This window comes from Pteropus alecto, unplaced genomic scaffold (assembly GCF_000325575.1).
Source record: "Pteropus alecto unplaced genomic scaffold, ASM32557v1 scaffold14, whole genome shotgun sequence".
NCBI lineage: Eukaryota > Metazoa > Chordata > Mammalia > Chiroptera > Pteropodidae > Pteropus > Pteropus alecto.
Window position 1 is genome coordinate 15,412,496 of NW_006436810.1, and position 23,319 is coordinate 15,435,814.

At 41.3% G+C, this 23,319-nt stretch overlaps 1 pseudogene; it reads left to right on the plus strand.

Moving 5' to 3' along the window:
* The first annotated feature begins 22,583 nt into the window (after window positions 1–22,583).
* LOC112481295 lies at window positions 22,584–22,702 on the plus strand (annotated as a pseudogene).
* Window positions 22,703–23,319: the final 617 nt, after the last annotated feature.

A 23,319-nucleotide genomic window follows, 5' to 3' on the forward strand; every position in this document is an offset into this window, starting at 1 on the left:
ACAACATATTGAAATTGTGGGATGTCAATAAATAGATATTAAGAGAAAAATCTATAGCTTTAAATACATAAGTTTGGGTAGGAAGACATTTCCAAGACAAGGTTCAACAAGCGTAAACCACCAAGGAAGAGAATGATAAACTTGAGAATATTAATGTTATAAAATCCTGCTAATCAAAGTAGACCATAAATCAAATTGAAATAAAAGTCACACTAATAAAAGACATTTCCATTTCATATAACTGACAAAAATTTAGTGTTCCTAATCTATGAATAATATCAGTTAGTCTGTAATTTTAAAAAATCACACAAGTCACTAGGAGAATGGGCAATGACTTGAATTTTACAGGAGAGGAAACAAGAATAAGTCAATAAACATACAAAAGGAACTATCACCTCATTAGAAATCAGAGAAATGCAAATTAAAACCACATGAGGCTATTTCACACTCACCAGGTTGGCAAATACGAAAGTCTCTGAACTGTCAAGTGTATGAAAGGGTGTGGAACAATCAGAATTCTCTCTCTATAGTTGCTGTGAATCTAAATCATACAAACAATTTGGGAAACCATTTGTCATTATCTAGCAAAGCTGAAAAGACACAAATCCTGTAGGCTAACGGTTCCTCTCTTAGTGACATGTGATGGCCACCCCGCGCAGGAAGCACGTAGGAGCGTGTCCTTAGCGACACGGTTTGTCAAGAACATTGACAACGATGGAAATAGGTAACTATGAAAACCGGTATTAATAGAGCAATTATGGTAAATTTTACATCTTCCTAAGATTGTAATACATCATCGAAAACGAGTGACATACAGGTCCAGATGCTGGCATCTTCTCGGTAAAATTTTCGGTGAATGAATGAACAATAGAGCAATTATGGTAAATTTTACATCTTCCTCAGATTGTAATACATCATCGAAAACGAGTGACAGGTCCAGATGCCGGCATCTTCTCGGTAAAATTTTCGGTGAATGAATGAAGAAGCCACTGAAGATGCTTTAAGTACGATTCGAATTATTTTCAGTTCCAAGCAAGCAGAGGAAAATGATGTATTTGGGGAGACAAAGTAAGAAGAGAATAAAAGAATAATAGGCACGGAATTCACAGCGTGGCCGAGCTACAGAAGGGAGAGGGGGGTGGGGCGGGGGAGGGGCAAAGGGCTTCGCCGCGGGTGGCTGTGACCTCCCTCCCGTTACTGGGACCCAGAATATCATTACGTTCTTGCTCTTTTAATCTTTGGAAATTTCACCCATTTGTAAAAATCTTTTGTTGCTAATCAACACTTTGCAAAACAACATTTTAAATAAAAGGATCGTGCTTTCGTGGATGTTCATTAATGTTCTGCGATATAGGCTGTTCGACTTTGAAACGATGAAAAAAGAGTACTCTTGTCTGACTTGGGAGAAATTATCTCTTTGTTGCTTGTGAATAATATGTTTGTATTACCCTTTCACAAGATAAAGTTAAGATCTTGCTATTTAAAAAAATAAACATTAAAAAATAAGGAAAAAGGAACATTCCCACGAGACAAAAGTCTTGAATAATGAAAAATACCACGTTGGTCTGTCTCTCTCTACTTATTTCCCGTCTGCTGGGAATGCTGTGTCTACCTCCGGATCTTTCACTATGCGTTTCCACTTAGAAATCCTAAGTTCGAAAATATGATTTAGGTAAGTTATTTTCTTAATTTACATAAATAAGGTTGTACCTTTAATATGTCTCTGAAACCCTTGATTCTTCACTTAATACAGTCTGGAGATCTTTTCTTGGTCTCGCCTATCAACCAACTCCATTCTATTTAATTTCAGCAAAATGTCGTACCCACGATTATGAATAACTATCACTCTACTGATGGCTATTTTTGCTGTTTGCATTGCACCATTAGAAAAACGCTGCAATTATCTCTGTGTTCATCTCTGTGCACATAAGCTAGTATTTCTGTAGGGTCCCCCACACAGATGTGTAATTGCCGAGTAAATTTTTATAAATACAACTGAATTGCTTTTTCTAAAGGCTTTTGTGACATTCATTCCCCAAATAAATTTTGAATATAGCCTTTTCCCACATTTTTTTGCCAACATTAGATATTATATATCGAATGGGTAAACGTGAGAATTTTTAATTATTCCGTGTTTCTAGTTCCCAGTGAGTTCTCACACCAGTTTACGTCTATTACACAACTGTGAACTTAGAGAGTTGCCTTTTCATTTGCTTTATCCAATTTTCCTTTAGTTGGCGTTCTTTTTCCATGTTTATTTGTGGGAACTTTTGATCGCTTGTCTGTCTGAAAAATATTTTCACAGATAAGTGTTTTGAATTTTGACTATTTTAATTCGAACGCTCTCAATATTTACACAGTTATCTCTTTCTCTACCATTCCTTTTTCATGTCCTGGTATCAGTCTCTGATCTCTTAGGTTGGGCATGAAAGGAACTGAAGATGTTATAGTTTTTAGATTATGTTCATGCTTAGGAGAGACAGCGATGCAGTCTGTCTGTCTAGAGTCGTTTTTGACCAGACTTTGCCTGAGAGGCAGCCCTGCCAGGTGGGCATGTAAAGTTTATAGAATACTCTATATATTATAGAGAGAGAGTATTATAGAAAGTATCAGTATGTTGGTATGGTACTTCAACTACACGATGAAAATATTTTTGTTGATATGTACACTAAGTAATTTTCTATTTTCTACCATTTCTATTTTCTATAATTCTTACAGAAATCATTTTCTATTATTTCTATAAGAAACTGAATTCTGAGATCCAAATAAACTTATAATAAATGTACATTTTTGAATGCACCTTGTTAGTTAATACTTGGAGAGATGAGTGCAATTTAAATGCAAATTTTTTTCATTCAAAAAATAACTTTCTTGGCTGTACAGTTTTATTGAGGGTTTTTTGTCTTAACAGGGATAATAAGCTGTTGTTACTTTTTAACCCCATCTAGTGGCAGAGCATATACAACTCGGAAGGAGACAGGCTGGGGCAGGGGACAACGAAAATTCAAAGTCACCATGAAAGTAAGGATTTCATGCCGGTCGACTTTATCTTATTTAAAAGGAATCCTCCAAATGTCAGACACATGCACAGTCAGAAACGGCACTTAGGTGTTATCTATGCTTCTGTTTAAGGCTTGTTTTTTTTTTTTTTTAGCACAGAGAGTAAAAGGCAGAACACCAAATCCATTCTTTTTCATTTATTTTACATTATACCTTAAGCTTTAATATTTAAAGAACCTTTATTTCCACTTAAAAAGTTCTGCTGAGTACTTTAAAACTCTATCCACTGTCTTGGCTGTAGAATTCTTCCGATGGATATTTTACACAATTCCCCTCGTAAGCCATGTTTAATGCAGTGTTTCCTTCACTGCTAAAGACAGCACGATAAACCAATGAGTTATACTAATAACTAGCTTCTCTAGTATATTCTACGAACGAAAAGAAAAATAACAAGTTTTGAATAGTTATTTTTTTTTTCCTCCAGAAAATATAACTGAGCTATGTAGAAAGCGGTGTTCTTACGTCGCCTTCCGAGTTGGGAAGCTGATGTTCACTCGCCACGCTCACACGCTCACCCCTCCCCGGTCTCCTCTACGAACCCCGTCTTACCCCACCGTGGTAAACCGAGAAGATCTGCCCAGGTTATTTTTCACTAGAACTTTATTTGCGATTTTACCGGTCTTCGTTGTGCGGTTCATAGTGGCACTGCATGCGATTCTAGAAACTTCCTGCTCCTTGGATGCCGTCCCTACTGGTGCCTTTATCTCTTTATTGAAGAGGGAGGACGAGGTGCCGAATGACGCCACGGCAATGCGCAGGGAGGAGCCCCCCACGCAGGTGGCGGTGGGGAGTCTTCCCCTTACAAAGTGTCCGTCACCGTTCCAGGAGGCAGGTGGCAGGGCAGCGACAAGTCCCGGAGCAAAATACTGTAACGTGGAAACTTGGCAGGTGTGCATAGCTTTCTAGGGGGACGCCGCATTAACAAGGCCACACCTGCTGTGACTTGCTCAGGACTCCTTGCCGAGATAGACGCTTTGACAAGATGAAGCTCAAATATCTATTTTCAGAGTGGAATTTTATAAAACAGACGAAAGTTGCAATTATGCTAACATTATCATTATTACACCTGTTAATTCACTTTCGAATGTAAATACAATAGAGTCCTGTGTCAGAATCAGAATCATAAGCTGGGGGACCCAGCAGGCTCTATGGACCAACGTGTACCTTCAGAAGAAAAAGCAACGCGACTTTCACGGTACGGCCAGGAAATGCATTACAGACTCGGTTCAAAAAGGACACTTGTCACAGCAAACTCATATTGACAAGGACTTGGCACAGAAACAGCGAGAATCTGGAACAGTGGAATCATACGGCACACGCAGCCCGCAATCCGTACCGTCTCCAGCAAGCAGCTGTATTATTTTAATCACACCATGAGGAGGAGTTGCCAAAACAGTGCGTAAACACTGGCATAGTCTTTCTCACGTTAGTCACGTTTCTTTTCAGTTCTCCTGATCAATTCCGATCTTTGACGTCATCGTACTTCACCCTGTTTCTTAAAATGAGCATCAGTTGCATCTGCACACGGCGCTGTCTGCAGTATGGTTCATGGTAAACACGCACACATCTGTACGTGTATCTACACATATATAAATTATTTATATGAAACCACATGCAAAATCTTAAATCCTCAATATGAATTTCTTAACATGACACTGTATGTCTTTTCATTATGCTCAGTATGTACATGGGCCTGTCCGATACGCAGGAAAACCTCACTGAGTCAATCTCCTCGTAAGGGACATTTTGTGCAAACTGAGGCCTTCCGTTCCCACGTGTGGCACTCACGGGATGATGCCCAGGATGCTGCCCGCCTCCGCCCCCAAAACATGAATCAGTGGCTTATTAGTGGCGGTGATATTTGTTCCCCAGGCTCTTCATGCCAGCTGTACTCATTACGTCAGTTTTGTTACACGTAAGGCTATAAAATAAGTTTGAAAAATTGGTTCTAAACAATTAAGTTGAATGGTCTAGAAAAAACTTGGTGAAAAATTTTTAAGCTTCATGTGAAAAAGCAGAAGTAAAATATTCAGACTGCGCCATAAAAACTCTCAAGTTCTCCCTTCTCTCTGAACAAGCTGAAATGGGGAGTCGGTGTCGACGAGCTTTACGCAAAAACAAAACCCAGCCTACAACTTCCTTTACTAAAAACTCTAATACCCGCAAAGCCTCCCAAATTTCAACTTGATCTATCCTATCTTTTTTAAAATAACTTTCCTTGATATTCATCACCACTTACTCATTGGTATCTATTTTATTTTCAACAACGTTATTGACGGTCTAATATGTTCTAAGAACTCTTCTGGATATTGGAAGAATCGAAGGAAAGTAAAAATTTCTTGACATACAATAACTCAGAGTGTAGTTGAAGATATAGACAGTTTCATACACTGTTAGTTGTTCTGTAGAAAATGAGTCAGTGCTTTGGAAAAACAGAGAGAAGACGACAAACCCCCTTTGCTCTTTTCTTGGTTTAAAACCACAGGGAGGTAAGTCATCAATATGCTTTGAATAACGGGTAAATTATCATATAGCAAATGAGTCCTGAATGATACATGATTTAGGCCTAATTTGAGGAATCACTGATTTTCGGAGAAGTATAATCGAGATAATACATGTGTATCATTTGCAATTGCTATTAAAAATGTTAGTGTATAATTTCAGTAAGTATAGATTTCCTCTTCACTCCACAGACTAAATGTTGCTGAGGCAAGCATTTTAATTTCTAAAACTAACACATTAGCAAAAAAAGTTAGCGTGGGAATGTTTTTAGGAGTAAAGAGAATGCTTAGAAGCAGTTTATAAAACGAGAAAAACTACATGGCTAAAGTTGTCGTTATTATTCTATATTAAGATATTTGATACAATCTGGACAGTATTTAATTATGTGGTTGGCTTTCCTGAGACAGGGGAATACTTTGCACTGCTTCAAAGGGACGAGACTGGCCCCAAGTGTCCCCTTAAGGGCCTGGAGACTCGCTAAAAATACACAGTCTTCCCTAAATGCAAAGCACGGTTTATCACATTAAGAAATTTTCAAAAAAAAAAAAAAAGAGAGAGAAAGACGCGGGGAGAGGAAAGGAGCACGTGAGGGGACTGAGAGGCTTTCCACCGGGCTCCCACACTCGTCCTTGTCACCTCTGCCCTTCAGCTTCCATCAGCTTCCGTCAGCCACCTACCCCGGGGCCTCCGGGGGGAGAGGAAAGGAGCACGTGAGGGAACTGAGAGGCTATCCGCCGGGCCCCCACCCTAGTCCTTGTCACCTCTGCCCTTCAGCTTCCGTCAGCCACCTACCCCGGGGCCTCCGGGAAGGGGGCGAGGCCCGTGCAGAGAACACAGAACACACGTTCTCAGTTGTCGTCGTTTTCGTCTGGTAACTGTAAGAGCTCAGTCTCAGACACGCTGTGACTGTTTGGGAGGATGCACTCAAACCCGTTTCCTCTCAGAGGGATGCAGTCAGAGCTCCCGCCCACCCGGACGGGACAGCTCCAGGACCCAGCCCGATCCGCCATGGTCCTCTCTGTGCCGCCCACCACCGCTTCAGCTGTGGCAGGGAACGCACGGCCAGCAGAGCTGCCCTTGAGAGGAAAGGTTCCCCGCTCCGCCCAGGCCGTGACAGGGCCTGGGCCGCGCTCCAGACCCTCCTTGCCCTGCCCACCGGGGCCAAACCCCCGAGGGAGGGCTGGGCTGTGGGTCTCGCCATGGTTTGGGGATGTAGGAGTCCAGGTGCCAGAACGGAGCTCCGTCTACCCACACACCTGGTCATCTAGGCCATTGGTCAGGGGACCAGATCACGTTTTCGCATTCTGCGTCCAGTGCAGGCAGCGGCGGTAAACTCATCTGTGCGGACATCAGCACAGATGGCACAAGAACCTAAGTTCCTCTGAGATGCGAAGTGTCACGGGAAAGTGGTCAGACATCCCCTGGTGACCCACGAAGGATGCAGACGTGGTTACGATAAAATCCCGCCGCGGGAGTCAGGGCGGCAGGGCCGGCAGGCTGGAGGGGGGAAAAGTGGGTCGTCTAGGCCATTGGTCAGGGGACCAGATCACATTTTCGCATTTCTGCGTCCAGTGCAGGCAGCGGCGGTAAACGCACCTGTGCGGACATCAGCACAGATGGCACAAGAACCTAAGTGCCTCTGAGATGCGAAGTGTCACGGGAAAGTGGTCAGACATCCCCTGGTGACCCACGAAGGATGCAGACGTGGTTACGATAAAATCCCGCCGTGGGGGGTCAGGGCGGCAGGGCTGGCAGGCTGGAGGGGGCACACGTGGCCTCGTGAGCAGACAGCGTTCAGGCCGCCGCCGCCCGGGGACCACTGTCCACACGCACGCGCACAGACACAGACACACACGCACACGCAGAGACACACGCAGACACACACGCACAGACACGCACAGACACATGCACAGACACGCAGACACACGCACACAGACACACACGCAGACACACGCACAAGACACGCACAGACACATGTGTGCACACATGTGCACAGACACACAGGCATGCGTAGACACAGACACATACGCACACACATGCAGACACACACGCAGACACACACGCGTAGACACACATGCACAGACACACACAGACACATGTGCGCATACATGTGCACAGACACACAGACACACACGTAGACACAGACACATACGCACAGACACATGCACACACACACACACACATGCGCACACACACAGACACATGTGCACAGACACAGACACACACACACACGCAGACGCACATGCAGACACACACGCACAGACACGCAGACACACACGCACACGCACACGCAGACACACACGCAGACACACACGCACAGACACACACAGACACACGCGTAGACATAGACACATACGCACAGACACACGCACACACACACATGCACACACATGCGCACAGACACAGACACATGAGCAGACAGACACACACACAGACACATGCGCACAGACTCATGTGCAGACACACACACAGACACACACACACAAACACACAGACAAGCAGACACAGACACACACACAGACATATGTGCACAGACACATGTGCAGACACACACACATACAGACACATGCAAACACACACAGACACACATGCTCACACACGCACAAGACACACAGACACATGCGCACACACACGTGCAGACACACACACAGACACACACGTGTAGACACAGATACATATGCACAGACAGACACACACACAGACACACACGCACACACATGCGCACACACACAGACACACACACACAAACACACAGACACACATGCTCACACGCGCAAGACACAGACACATGCGCACACACGTGCAGACACACACGCAGACACACACGCGTAGACACACATACGCACAGACACAGACACACACGCACACACATGCGCACACACACAGACACACAGACCATGAGCAGACACAGACACACACACAGACACGCGCACAGACACACACACACAGAGACACACACAGACACACGCACACGCGCAGACACACGCGCATAGACACAGACATATGCACACGCACAGACACACACAGACACACAGACCATGAGCAGACACAGACATACACACAGACACGTGCACAGACACACACACACAGAGACACACACAGATACACGCACACGCGCAGACACACGCGCATATACACAGACATATGCACACGCACAGACACACACGCACTTTCGTGGAGCTAGCAGCCTGGGACTAGAGATGAGCAACTAGCGTTAAACTAGAAATAAGCCCCACCACGGGCGGACAGGTCAGTCTGCACTGCGTTGACGCTACCGTTTGAGCGGGGGGTGGGGGGTTCTTACTTTCACTCTTAGGAAGTAAACTCCTCTCAGATTTCCTTCTGGGTCTTTCCATTGCTCCAAGGTTCTAAGAGCAATGATGCATATACCAGTAAAAATCGATCGGTTATGCTGCTGTATCTTGCAAGAATGGGTGATGTGTTTTCAATGTAATGTGTTTTAAATGTGTTGTTTTAAATTCCTGTTAATCAGAGAGGAAGTCTGATGGAATGGAAAAGTCAGGTAGTAGATTCACGGCCCAGGGAGATTTGTGGGTTCTATGAATTCGGAGGCTTCCTCGGGTATCAGCCCACCCAGGCCGCGGAAAACTGGTGGCTTCATGTCAAGCAGACACTTATTTCTCACATTCTGGAGCCTGGAAGCCCAAGGCCAGGGTGCCCCTCTTCCCAGCTCCATCCTCATGCGGGGAGAGGGGGTGCACACACTTGCTGGGTCTCTCAGGGCACTGACCCCAGCCGTGGGCTCCCCCGGATGGCCTATCACCTCCCCGAGGTGTCGTATAATTTAACATTTAGCAAAGTGCATTGCTCTGCAAAGACTCGAAGACAAAAAGCGATCGGACTTTGTATGCTGGCCAGCATGCTACAAACGAAGAGGTCTTGATTATGGTCCCTATTACTAAAATGTTCGCCTTTGCTTTGCTTTGCTTTGCGATATCGTAATTACCATTCAAACATTTTTACGGATCATTTCAATTCTGATGCAACATTACAATTGTGTCTCCCGAAGTGGTTATCGATAATAATGTTAGTTTTATTATCAAAGCAATATGGAACCAAAATCATTAGTTTTGTTAATGCGAGGCAGACATTCGCATGGATAATCCTGAGAGCCGAGCTTAATATGACCAGTTATTTCAACACGACGGGAGAGAGAGAAGTAAAATGCCAGATGGATAAACGGGCAGTTACGAATTAAAGTTACAATGATTTGGCAATGGTTGTAAGCAAAAAAGAAGAGAATTATACTTTTTAATATATCATAGCTCACAACATTATTCGATTTTTACGTCTGTCAAACCAGTGTTCGCCACCAGGGAAATTTAAATTGAGTCTCTGTCACCAAATACATTTGTCATGATGATAAGACATTTACCAAAATAGAGCACTGTAAGGGAAAATAAGAAGAAGAACGCTAAAGTGGGTAAACTTGACTCAACGTCTGACGTGTGCCAGGCACAACGTGATTTACGCGCGTCGTCTTGGATTTAATCCCGGTGACAACGTGGAGGTTAAGCGTTGATGCTGTTCTCACTGTGAGGACGACAGAGCCTGTCAGGCTCAGGGAGGCTGACGCACTCACCCCCAACAAACCGCGGCAACGTGGCGGGACAGTTCCAGCCACGTCGCACGACGACGGAGCCCCGCTCTCTCAGCACCGCCTCTTAAAATCTACGGAAAATTCCTCTTTCCTTTAAAAACTATTTCTAAAATGGAATGCGTCACGGGAGCTTTACAGGAGTAGTAGAACCTTCAGACCGGGCTGCAGAAATACTGAAGACACAAGTCTCTCACCCATCGGTGTCTGGCTTCGTGGGCAGAGACAGATGTGACGACCTCCACACACGGTCCCACACTGATGAGCATTTATTGATGGCATGAATCCATCATTCATCATAGATTTACCTGGGTTTGCCATGAAGCAAGCATTTGTCCTTAATGAATTTATTAAAGCTGCCTTTGAATAATACTCGAAAATTCACAAGAATCTCCCGTTAGGTCTAAACACTGTTAATTTGGTTTTATCGTCAAACAAAACATTCTCTTGATAAGACAATTAGGATTCGTATTTAACTATTGTCTCAGAAATGGCTTCACATGAACTATTCTAAAATGAAAATTACTATCTTTGGCTGAAAATTAACACAATGTAATTGGTTCCTATCACGTGATTCCACACAGCCTGTTATTTGTTTAGGTGTCTGTGTGGTACGCGTTCGTGCTAACGCTTTCTAGAAGGTTCACCAGGAACCGTGTTGATCTATATTAGATGTTTCATGGGAAAACTACTGAGGGTTTTGACATCTGCTATGATAATTTTCCAGGCTCAAAACCACTCTGCCTTGGTCTATGGTGAAAACCTCAGACATTCGAGTGAACAGTTGTTTTCATAATGAAACAGACTCAAATGTATTCCTATGCAAAATTCCAGTTTTACCCTCAAGCAACATTCATGCAAATAGTGATTTTTTTTTTTTTTTTTGCCTTGTGTCATCCAGGAGAGAAAAATGAAGAAAAATAAACCAATGCTCCTCCATTATTTACTTTTAGTTTTAAATTTCCTTTATAGTATTCTTTATACAACATAATTAAGCCGGTTAAAAGGAAGAAGAGAAAGAGGCATGAAATGATTATATCATGAACTTCTTAGATCTGTTCAATGGTTATTCTACTACCTTGGCAGGCAGATTTATAGATCTTCACATGGCAAAACTCTTTATAAATCTCTTAAGGCACTTATTATATTTGTCTATTTGAAAATAAAACCCAAGTTTTGAAACTTAGAAGTGAAGAATTTGAAAGACTGTCGACTATAGCCTGGATATCCCACTAGAGATAGATGATCCAGTTTTATTGGGGCGGCGGGGGGGCGGGGGGGGGGGTTCTTTTTGGAGAAAACTAGTTGAAAGTATTCTTTAACGAAATTGATGGGAATCACATACACAACCATTTTTTCTGGTGGAAGCAGAAAAACTGTGAAGTCACTGTCAACCTTACTGGGGATGACTTTGCCTGAGTAGCTGAGCATTTTACTTAGGACTATATTGTGTTTTGAGGTTTGATTCAGAGTTTGTCTCTGAGTTGCTGAATTCAGAGAATCGTGTTTTTGGAAGGTTCCATTAGAAAGAGAAAAATGGACATGGGACAGACAGAGGATCTTGCTGGAGCTGGTCTTTGGATGGGCAAGAAGACAGGGCTTTCGCTCAGCGGGTCGGCCAGCGTGAGGGAGGGGAGCGTTCAGGGTTTGGGGCGGGCAGATGTGGGAGGACCTGGGGCGGAACCCCTCCGATCACCTCGCTTCCTCGGGTCCCAGGAAGCTGGCCCATAGCCAACACGACAGGGACGGGCACCGGCCTGCGTTAGGACACCGCACAGTTTCTGTAACTACAAACTCACCCACCTGGAGAAATCGTTCACATAGTTTCCTAATTTGTAACCAGGGAATGCCACATGCGAAGAAAGAAGCTTTGTTTTATAAATTTCCAGCCTGGTAGTCAAGAAATTCCTGCAGAGAACACAGGTTATGTGTAACAGAACATTTTCAGACTTTTCCAAGGAACAATCATGTTTTCCCTTTCTGCAAAATTAAACTAGTAAACCCGACGACCTATGATGGAAAAAGACAGAAGAAATCAAAATACAACAAAGGAAAAAAAATAGTAATTAGAAGCATTACGGCCTGAGACGAAAGGATTTCCTGTTAGGTAACTTTTCCAGAGCACGTTTGATGACTGAAACACATCTAACTTGAGAGTCTCGCTTAGGGAGTGAACGGTGGATGGTTCTCCTACCACCTGCAAATCTCCTGCAAATCTCCTGGTCTCCCAGCAAACCTCAGGACACAATCTACACCCAAAGGCGTTCGACCAAACTGCCTTTCCTATTAAAACTTGTATAGAGCCTCGCTACTGGATGTCAGAAAATGTGAGTCCTTTCTCTCAAGATTTTAATGACTTCTCCGTAAATGCACCCGCCCATCTCTTTTGTTTTCCAATACCAGACAGATTCTAACATGAAGAGAGTGCTCCTTTGCTGACACCATGTGATTGCAGTCTACCTGTCAGCCCTTCCACCTGCATGTACTCTTTGTCACTTATGATGTAGACATTCATATATATTTATCAGCTATTCGTTCTCTGTAGAGTTTAGCCATTGTGTCTCAAAGTTATAAACTCTTTCAAAGTAGAGTCTAAATCTTCTGATTTTTCAACAACTGCACGATCTCAGTGCCGCTGTACCTGCATTTCTGAGATGTGCAGCAGTGTGGGTAAATGATTACTCCATGGGAAAGAGACTAAACAAAGAAATACAATTACCAGCCCGAGCGAGACCGACTACTATTTTTGCCAATTTACTTTCAAAACGGTTCACTGAGATTTAAATGGTGACTTCAATTCCTTTGTCAAGCAAAGTCTGTGAACACAACCTATTTTCTCCTTATTACGTCCCTGTTGTTGTGGGTTTTCTAATAAAAAGAAAAAGAGTTTACATAATGTAAGTGAATCAGCAGGGCGACATGTTTAAAGTTTGAATTACGATTTTTGGCAATTTATTCTATTTTTAAATAATTAGATCAAAAGCTGTTAGTCAATTGAACTTATTAAAGATAATTTATAATTAGAAAACACTTTTCCAGGTGCTACAGAAATCCCAAACCATATTTCCAATCAGATATTAGCATTACTCTTTGACATTCCTGGGAATGTAACTCCAGTTTTTATCGTTCTGCATTATGTTGTGTGTTTTCTTGATTATTACGACTTTTCACACCATTCCTTGAATAATCAGAAGACGCTGCTACAGAAAAGGAGATTATTTATTTGTATGTGTCTTATAGAAAAAAATTATAAAGGGCAGCTAACCACATACAGGAGAAATATATAAAACACGAAGGAAGGTTTTGGGGTGTGCGGTGTTTGGCAGTAAGTTGAACTTAAGTGTGGAAAACTGATACCGAAAGGTGGATGTAATCAATTTCTTCCTTTTCAGAAAATACTGAATATTATTTCAGACGGTAACAGCCATCTCTTTGCCTCTTAGCCTTGGCTCTGACTCAGTGCTTTTATAGAAATGATGTCAGGACGAAATCGCGAAGATTTATTATGCAATACCACACTCGACACTATCGGCATTCATGCAGTTCGTCTATTTGTGCTTCACCGTGGTAGGAGCCTACCCTCCGAAAACTGATTCCATGACTGCCATCCATGTATGTTCATGCGAACCGTTCTCACACTGACATCTCTAAGGTGCAAAATCAAAGCTTTCATACCTATAAAAGTACTTCCTCAGCTTAGCCTCCTGGAATAAATGTCTCAACCAACAAACGCCTGCATGCATCAACTCTGTGCAAAGCGTTCTGGGAGAGGCGAACTCGGAGCGTTGGCATGCCGTATTAATAAGCCAAGCGACAGATTCGCCACTCTCACCATGGTCCTCACCTACACTTTACCCCGAGCCCAAATCGGTCATCGTGAGAATGCAGTACAGAGCCGTGGCCCACTTAGTACTATCAAGTAATACCGCTTAGCAATATTAAGCGGTATTATTACTTCATTTAATATTAAATATTAAGTAATAACGCAAATATAAAGGGGACATTTAGAACCTGTTACTGGAAGCCTCACATGCCGACGATGACATGAGATGACAGTGGCAAAAATGCCATCGGAAGTGACACCCGACAAAACGCTCCCCCCAGTGTGACTTAGGAAGTCTTGCGTTCATACGCATTTAGCTCCTTCAGCGAATATTTGCTAGTGATGTTGGTCCTTACTGACTATGTGAGGTTCTCAACATTCCTCCCATTAGCCAGAGTATTTCTCTCACTTATAACTAAAAATATTATCAAATATTAATACAATATTAAATTGTTTTGTAGGCTTTAGTGAATGCGTGAGAATATAAATAATAAATATAAGTGCTAAAATATTATTTACAGGTGATAGACATTTCTCAAAACTTTAATTTTTTAGAATGGTTTTAGGTTCACGGAAAAGTTGACGGGGAAGTACAGAGGTTTCCCATACGTACCCGCCCCCCATATACCCACAGCTTCCCCCACTGTCAACACCCCCCACCGGAGGTACATTTATTACAAATAATGGGATTGCATCGACACGGCCTTGTCACCCGAAGTCCATGGTTCATCCTACGGTTCACTCTTGGTGTCGCACGTTTTATGGGTTTGGACAAGTGTATTATGACATATGTGCACTATTATTATATAGAGCATTTTCACTACCCCGAAATCTTCTGTGTTTTCCCTATTAACCCTTCCCCTCCCCCGGCCCTTGGCAGTCACCGATCTTCTTCCTATGTCCATGGTTTTGCCTTTTCCATGACGTCACAGAACTGGAATAATACAGAACCTAGTCTTTTCAGATTGACTTCTCAACAATAAGGAAACAAACGACCTGAACTAATAAAAAGGTCCAAGGACCCTAACAGACACCTCACCGATAAAGATATAGAGACAGAAAGTAAGTCCATGAGAAGATGCTCCACATCATCCATCAAGGAAATGCAAATTAAAATAATTAAGTACCACCACGGGCCCATGAGAACAGCCGAATACAGAACACTGACGATGCCAAGTGCTGACGAGGACGTGGACCCCTGGACCTCTCACTAGCTGCTGGCGGGAATGCAAATGGTGCGGCCACTCTGAAAGACAGTTTGGTGGCTTCTTACGAAACCGAACACACTGTTTCAATACAATCCGGCAATTCCATTTTTGGTATTTACCCAAAGGACTTGAACATTTATGTACTCACAAGCTGCACGCAAATATTTACAGAGACCTCGTTCATACTCGCCAACGCTTTTAAGCAACCAAGATGCCCTTCAGGAGGTGAGCGAAGAAGTAAAAGGCGCCCCCCACCCCGGCAGCGGGACATCATTATTCAGCGTGAAAAAGAAATAACCTACGAAGCCACGAAAGGACATGGAAGAACACGGGAGAATCTTAAGTGCCTATGACTAAGCGAAAGATGATACGCATTTTTAAACTTAAATACTCATGTTTCTAAAAAATGCAATGAGGAATTTCTGCTGTGACATATAAAGAGCTTGGAAATCGTCACCCCTACTCTCATGACAGGAAAAAGGAAAAAGAAAAGTGAGAAGCCATGACTCTTCTCACATCTGTCAAAGTAGTGAAGTCACAGGACAAACGGTCACCCCAAACTGGAGAGAGAGAACAGAAAGAGCTCAGATCCTTAGCAGCAGCCAGACCAGCAGCTGGGCAGAGCACTGAGATGGTGTCCGGGGCCATCGCCGGAGGCTGACTGTGCACTGGTCTGAGGGTTCGAACTCCTGGGGCTCGGGGCAAGCCCCTCCTCTCTTTTAGACAGATTTGAAAACTGCTCTTGCTTCGTCTCGTGGAGATCTGAAGCTCTCTTTTCATGAGCAATTTGTTTTATAAAAGGGCTACGAAATCTGCCCACGTGCCTGCACACCGACTGAGTTAACTTAGTAGGAACTGACAGTCATGTAGATAGTGGGGCTTCTGAAGGTTTATGGGGTGGACTGTGTGGAGCTTTAAGACGACAGAGACCTTCGTTTTAAGTTACTTAATTAATAATACCTAAGAATTTTTAGCACAAGTCATATGCTGCGTTCTGTGCTAAATAGTAAGCCTTTCATAAGCATCGTCCACCTTATCCTTTCAAGCTCTCTGTAAAGGAGATTCTGAATTCTATCACTATCCCATTATTATAGACCAAACTTAAAATGGCCACATAATTGGTCCACGGCCACGCCAAGTAGCTAGGGTGGGATTTGAACCCTGGGCAGTCTGCTTCCCAAGTGAAAATGCCTCAGCATCATTCCGTTAGTCTGCTGTATTCACGCCGCACCGGTTCTGCAGTAGTACAAAGGTTTCCTGAACAACTCGCCAGCCTAACTTGCAGGAGCAAAGCTTGTACTGCTTAACGAGAATGAACGTTGCATAATTATCTTCCCCTCTATCATCGTGAAAAAGTTGAGTAAGATATGTGTTATCAAGCCTCAGGAGATTTTAAACGGTTAAGGAGGAACATATTCCCTATTAGACTTTTTCTCCATCCTAAGGCACCGATCCAAAATATTTAAGAATCAGTGGATAAAAATCTCTAAGAAGATTATCATTAAGAGCAACTGCAAGCAGAGGATTCCACACATTTTAGAAACGTGGGTACACTCACATGACAGCAGCCTAATTTCAACCACCCGCTAAGCATCCGTCAGTACCAGAAATGTTTCGTCTCTATTTCCAGATAAATTTTTTAAATAATGTAAAATACTAGAGAGGCGAGTATATCAACCGACTACAAAAAAATAAGGAACACAAAGGCAGATGGCTACGCTTATTATTTTCAGAACCAGAACTTCCCTCTAATGGTCTTTAATATTTTCATTCGTTTAACCGAGAGGTTTTCATTCAACCTTGATTTTTCCTCCCATTTTCCGGAAATGGTAACTAATGAAAAACCACGTCACAGAAGGACATTGCAGCTCCAGGGCTGGGAGCTCCGTGGCTTGATGACATCACCAAGGAAGCCATTTTCCCCCCATTCTACTCGGCCAGTCTCGGGATGTCAGCTGAGGCTATGGATATAGCTGTATGTATAGCTATACCTATATGTAGTCCTATACCTACACCTATACGTATACCTATACCTATACTGAGTCCTGTATCTATATCTATTCCTATATTTATAACTGTACCTATACTTATATCCATACCTATACCTATATCTGTATCTTTCTACATGTGCTACTGAATTTAGGAGTTCCTTGTTTTTTTTAGATATTAACCACTTATCGGATGCATGGTTTGCTATCAGGATTTTGTAGAGATAGCTACACGCCCGTGTTCATTGTAGCATCATTCAAATAGCCAAGGTATGAAAACAATCTAGGTATCTGCGGATGCACGAATGAATAAAGAAAATGTGGTATTAACATACAATGGAATACTATGCAGCCTTAAAAAATAAGGAATCCTACCGTATGTGACAACATGAATGAACTAGAGGACATTCTCCCAAGTGAAAGAGGCCAGACACAGAAGGACAAATACTGCATGATTTCCCTTACGTGAGGAACCTAAAATAGTCAATTCACAGAAACAGACAGTGGAATGGTGAAGGCCGGGACTGGGGGCGGGGCTGGGAGCGCTCGTCCAGTGGGTCCAGAGTTTCAGTTACAGCAGACGAGTTACTGCTAGAGATTTATGACATTGGGACTACAGGTAACAGCGTTGCTCTGTACACTTAAAAAGGTGTCAGGTTAGATCTCACGCTGTTTTCTTACGAAACCAGCAATGCACACAGGGAGGAGGAACTTTTGGAGGCGATGGACATGTTTATTATACTGACTGTGCCATGGTTTTACGGGAGTATGCATATCTCCAAAATCGTCAAATTATACAGAGAGTAAATGTGCTCAGTTTTTTTAATATTTCCTGAGACATACCTCAGGAAAGCTGTTTTCTTTTTTAAGCTGCAGTAATCAGACAGCATGGTACTGGGAAAGGCAACGTCTGAATCAGCAGAGCTGAACAGAGTCCAGAAACAGACCTGTGCCAATGAGACATTTTAATTTTTGACCAAGGCAGATAAATGCAATATTTTTAAGTGGAGAAAGAATATGGTTTTTCAATAAATGGTATTGAAACAACTGGACATCCATAAGCAAAAAAAAAAAAAAATTTTAAAGGCCTTGACCCAAACCTCACACTATTATACAAAAATTAACACTAAATGGTGAATATATTTGAATAGAAAACTAATATTTTTGAAGAAAGCATAGGAGAAAATTTTTCATGTTCTGGAGTTTGGCAAAGAGTATTTGGAGAAGACACCGAAATCACAATCCATAAAGGAAAATGATAAATTAAAAATTTAAGCACTTTTTTTTTTTTCAGTGCAAGGCACTGGTAAGAGAATTAAAGACTTGCTATAGATTGAGAAAAAAATATTTGGAAATCATATATCTGATATGGAACATTTTTTTTTTAAAAAGTAGAAGTATATAAAGCTGATAATGTTGATTTTATCAGTACATATTACCCAAGAGAAAGTTTATAATGGGGTGTGTGAGAGTGTGTGTGTGTGTGTGTGTGTGTGTGAGAGAGAGAGAGAGAGAGAGAGAGAGAGAGAGAGAGAGAGAGAGAAAGATATCTTGAACTGCGGTCCACTGACATTACAAAAAACGGGGATTAAACAGACTATCCTGGTAAGTCTGATAATATCCTGATAAGTTTGTAATGAACAAACTGTGGTTATTTGCAAGTCATCCAGTTTTTTACTTCATCTTGTTTAAGGGCCAGAAACCGAGCATTGAAGGGTACTAAGGCCTTCGGTCAAGCCATCTTTGAACAAGGAATTACTGTTCCAGCGTTCACAGGACTTTGACTCTCCCTGATTTTGACTTCCCTCTTAAATCCCCATCAAGTAGCTTCAATTAGATGCAAATCTGAAGTGTCCCTAATACCTGAGAAAAGGCAATATGAAATAATTTGGTAGCCATTCGAAGTACTAGCACTAAGCATTAACATTTATCTTACACTTACTATGTTACTATACCAGAAAAATTATGTTTACACATTTTAGCTGATTTTATATATGCCCTCTAGACAACCATTAGAACATTAATTTGGGGCCACATAAGACTTTTGACAGACTCTATTTAAGGACTCCAAAGACACACGAACTATTGAATTCCTAAAATAATTCTCCTCTGTCACGTCCTCCTCACACGCAGCCGCTTCTGGGCAAAGGAGGGGACAACTGGCAAGTAAGCGGAGCCTCTGCCACGAGGACGCCTGGAGTCTCGCGGGGAGACAAGCCTTGTGAGAATAACAGAAATGCAATTCGTCTGACAGCTATGACAGTTCTATTATTTCCAGCCATCTTCCGGGTGTGGGATGCACGAGACTGAATGTCAGCGACAATTTCCCTGCCCTTATGGAACCCACCTCTCAGAGGAAGACCCAGAAAATAAAAGAATAAACAAACTAGAGGTAAAATAATTTCATGCAGTAGTACGGTTATTAGTAAATTAATACAGAATCATACTATGTCATTTCTGTTACTGAATAGGTTTGCAATTCTGTTACTTAAAATGGAAATATTCTTAACTAGTTAAACCCCTGGATCCGTCACTAAATTAATGTTGAACATTATCACCTCTTCCTCTTAACCCACTGTAGGTAAATGACATACCTTAACTCTAGAATTATTATTATTGATTTATTTATATATTCTTCTGCTAATAGACAACTACGTAACTGGCAGTCTTCTAGACCCTATGGATAACAGACAGACATAAAGGACAGAAGTAGCTTACGCTCCGGTAAAATTACTTTTGTTGGGTGCCTCCTAGATTTATGTTTCTTGAAAATGATCTTTATGACAAGAAAAACTCTGTAAAGGTTTCACTTTCCCCATTTCTCAAATAAGGAAACTGAGATTCAAGATTCTAAGTAAATCAGAATTTTAACTTAGGTCTCTTCAAAGCGGATGTCATATGCTATTCACTGCAAATACTCTTTTAAGAGGCAAGGCATAACTAATACGAAGGATAAATGACAAATATGTGCTATAAGAGAAACACAAAGCACTGTGAGAATTCAAAAATTAAAAAGATCTCGTCCCAAGGAACGACCAATAACTTCTAACCATCTTCTAACTGATTTTCCTCCTTGGAGTAGTTCAACTTACTTCACACACACAAAGCACTTTTAGATGTTTGGTCTCGCTGTCAAATCAATTCTATTATAAAACTTCTTTTTTTTTTTTTTTTTTGCAGAATGTTTCCTTTTCTTTAAAGACGACATTTTTAGTGTTCAAAAATGACTGATACAGGTTCTCATTCTTCATGCTTCTAATGTATCAGAGTTTGATGTCGAGAAATATGGATAAAATATACATGATACATTCCTTAGCTAATTGTCAGTATATTACAAAATCTCATTGCTTCCTGCAAGGCTATCTAAATTTCATTAAATCATGAAGTTCTCTACATAATTAATAATACTAGATTGAATGGTTTGTAGTCAAGTAATTTCCTATTCTCATTCCAGAGGAAGAACATTTATCATTGTTCCTTAGAACGAAATTGCTGTATAGAAAGTGCCTAAGTATCTTTCCTATTAGCCGTGGCATGTTATACATTTGTTTCACTAAAGAAAACAAGAAACAACAGTTTCAATTCATATAATGCTTATTAACAGCCCTAAACCTACCTCCCTCCCCGCCCCAATAGTAAATTACTTACTGTTTTGGAGGTTTATTAACTCTTTCATGATAATAACTTAGGATAGAAAAAATACTGGTCCCAAAATACTTATTCTGACTCTTAACACTTTCAGAAATAGTTCACTGTGTAAATTATGTTTACTCCTCAATTCGCTCTCTGCTTTTAGAGGAGAGTCATGTTTGCTTCCTTGACTCATTTTGGAAAGTCAAGTTAAGTTTGCGGCTTAAACTACCAATTGAAGAAGAAGTGGTTTGCTCACAGTAATATATTAACTCTCTCGTGATACTAACATTACAATTATTTACCTTGGCATCCAGCATCGGAGAAAATAATCAGAAAAGCCCATCTCAGATGGAGAAGCAATGACCTCCGAAACAGCAGAATTGGCTGGATGACCCTCTGAATTTACAAAGCTATAGAACATTCAAGAACACTATTAACATTTTAGTGCATGTTCTCACAATCGGATTTCAATGCATTTTTATAGCGTTTACATTATATTAATTATTTAAAATGATCAGTTCAATTTGAAGCCACTATGGAGTCAATAATCAAAACACTGATATTCTTCATGGCCAAGTGAGATCGGCACAGGAAAATTATCTACGCAATGCAGGTATCAGGCCTCTACCAGACACGGAACTGAATACAATTGGTATAGATTTTCTTTATCTTCTGTTGGTCCAGAATTTCCTCTGATGACTGTGAATTCCTGAAGAGTGTTACTATAATTTAAATAATAGTTATTTAACATTTTTACACTTTTGATGTTAAATTATATTACACTGTGGTCAGAAAATACAAATTATACGATATGTTTAGTGAAAATTTAGAAGAAACTTAGAGGGGAATATACCATAAATTTTTAAATGTTTCATAGGAATGTAAAGTTGTATATTTTGTATTCTTTTTGCTATTATTGATTGGTTAAATGTAGTCTATAGCTTTTTAATAATTCAAATCCTTTTTTCTTTTTTTTTTGCCTGACTCGCATTTCCTGTTTTATTCAATATTCACTGAGCCGCGGTATGCAAAATTTTCATACTATGATTTGGTTCTTAATATAATAATCTAATGCTATGTGATTCGGCCTATGAACAGTCCTATTTTATACTTCTAATCACTTTAACTTTTACCGATGTAATAACATTTTAGAGTAATTCTCTCCTCCCCGTTTGCGTGGCCCGTGCTCATCCAGCCCTGACCTCGCTCCCTGTCAAGTGCTTTCCCATCTCCACTCCGACCCCACTGTTGTTTTGGGGGACACCCTTTATCCCTAACTCTAACGCTACCACTGCCTCACGAACCTCTCTTCTCAAGCTGACAGGGCACGGGTCCTGCAGCTCCCAGTCAGCGGCCTTGACGAAGTTCCTGCCCCGCACACCCTCCACCTCGGAATCTCTGGGAAAGGCGACAGTTAACAAATATCACGTAGGAGCGAGGGAGGCTCAGGAGCGATGGGCGCTGGACTGGACAAACGTTAGGCGCCCAATAAACAGTAGTTCTGGGACTGATTTTTCTTAAGTTTGATCCTAAATTTCCAAATGAACGTTCATTACAATATCTGAATATCTGCTTAATCTCACGTGCGACACCGACCCTCATTGCCAGCTCTATCCCTTTCGCTTAGTTCTCATTTATATACGTCTCAAGATATTAAACTTAAACTAGTTCAAAAGCTTGAAATAATTTTTTTAATTTTGTCCCTGAATTCAACCAATTACCAAATATCACTCATTTAAAAAAGAGTGGCCGTCTACAGCCACGCCACCCTGAACGTGCCCGAGCCCATCTGACCTCGGAAGCTAAGCAGGGTCTGGCCTGGTTAGCACTTGGATGGGAGACCAGCTACGAAAACCAGGTGCTGTAGGAATAAAAATAAAAAATTAAAAAATAAGGGATTATAAATTGACAAGGTCCTTGCAAGGTCCTTGTCAACCAAGGGTTGCCTCGTCTTAAAAAAAAATTTGTAGGAGTAAAAATAAAAAATTAAAAAATAAGGGATTATAAATTGACAAGGTCCTTGCAAGGTCCTTGTCAACCAAGGGTTGCCTCGTCTTAAAAAAAAAAAAAAAAAAAGAATGAATTACTTCTTAGTATGTACAATTGTACAATGTATTCCTCATAATAATTATGAAACTTTTAATAGAAGGATATTGAGTTAGAAAGGAGGACACCAACAGTAAATATCAATAATACTATGTATGAAAATGATCAAGTCTTTCTAGACTATATTTTTGTCAAGTTAAAACAATATAGTGACATTTTGTAGTTATTTTCAACTTTAGAGTATATTTTCAATTTAGATTTAAAATACAAAGGGGAAATAACCATCAACTTAGATGTAAAAGATGCTTAATTTCTGTGACATTATAAAACAATTTATATAAGATAAACTAGGGGTTGGAAAACAAACATCAAAATTTATCACATCCTTTAAGTGTCAATAATTTTAAAATAAAAGAACAATCAAACAACACAACCAAATGA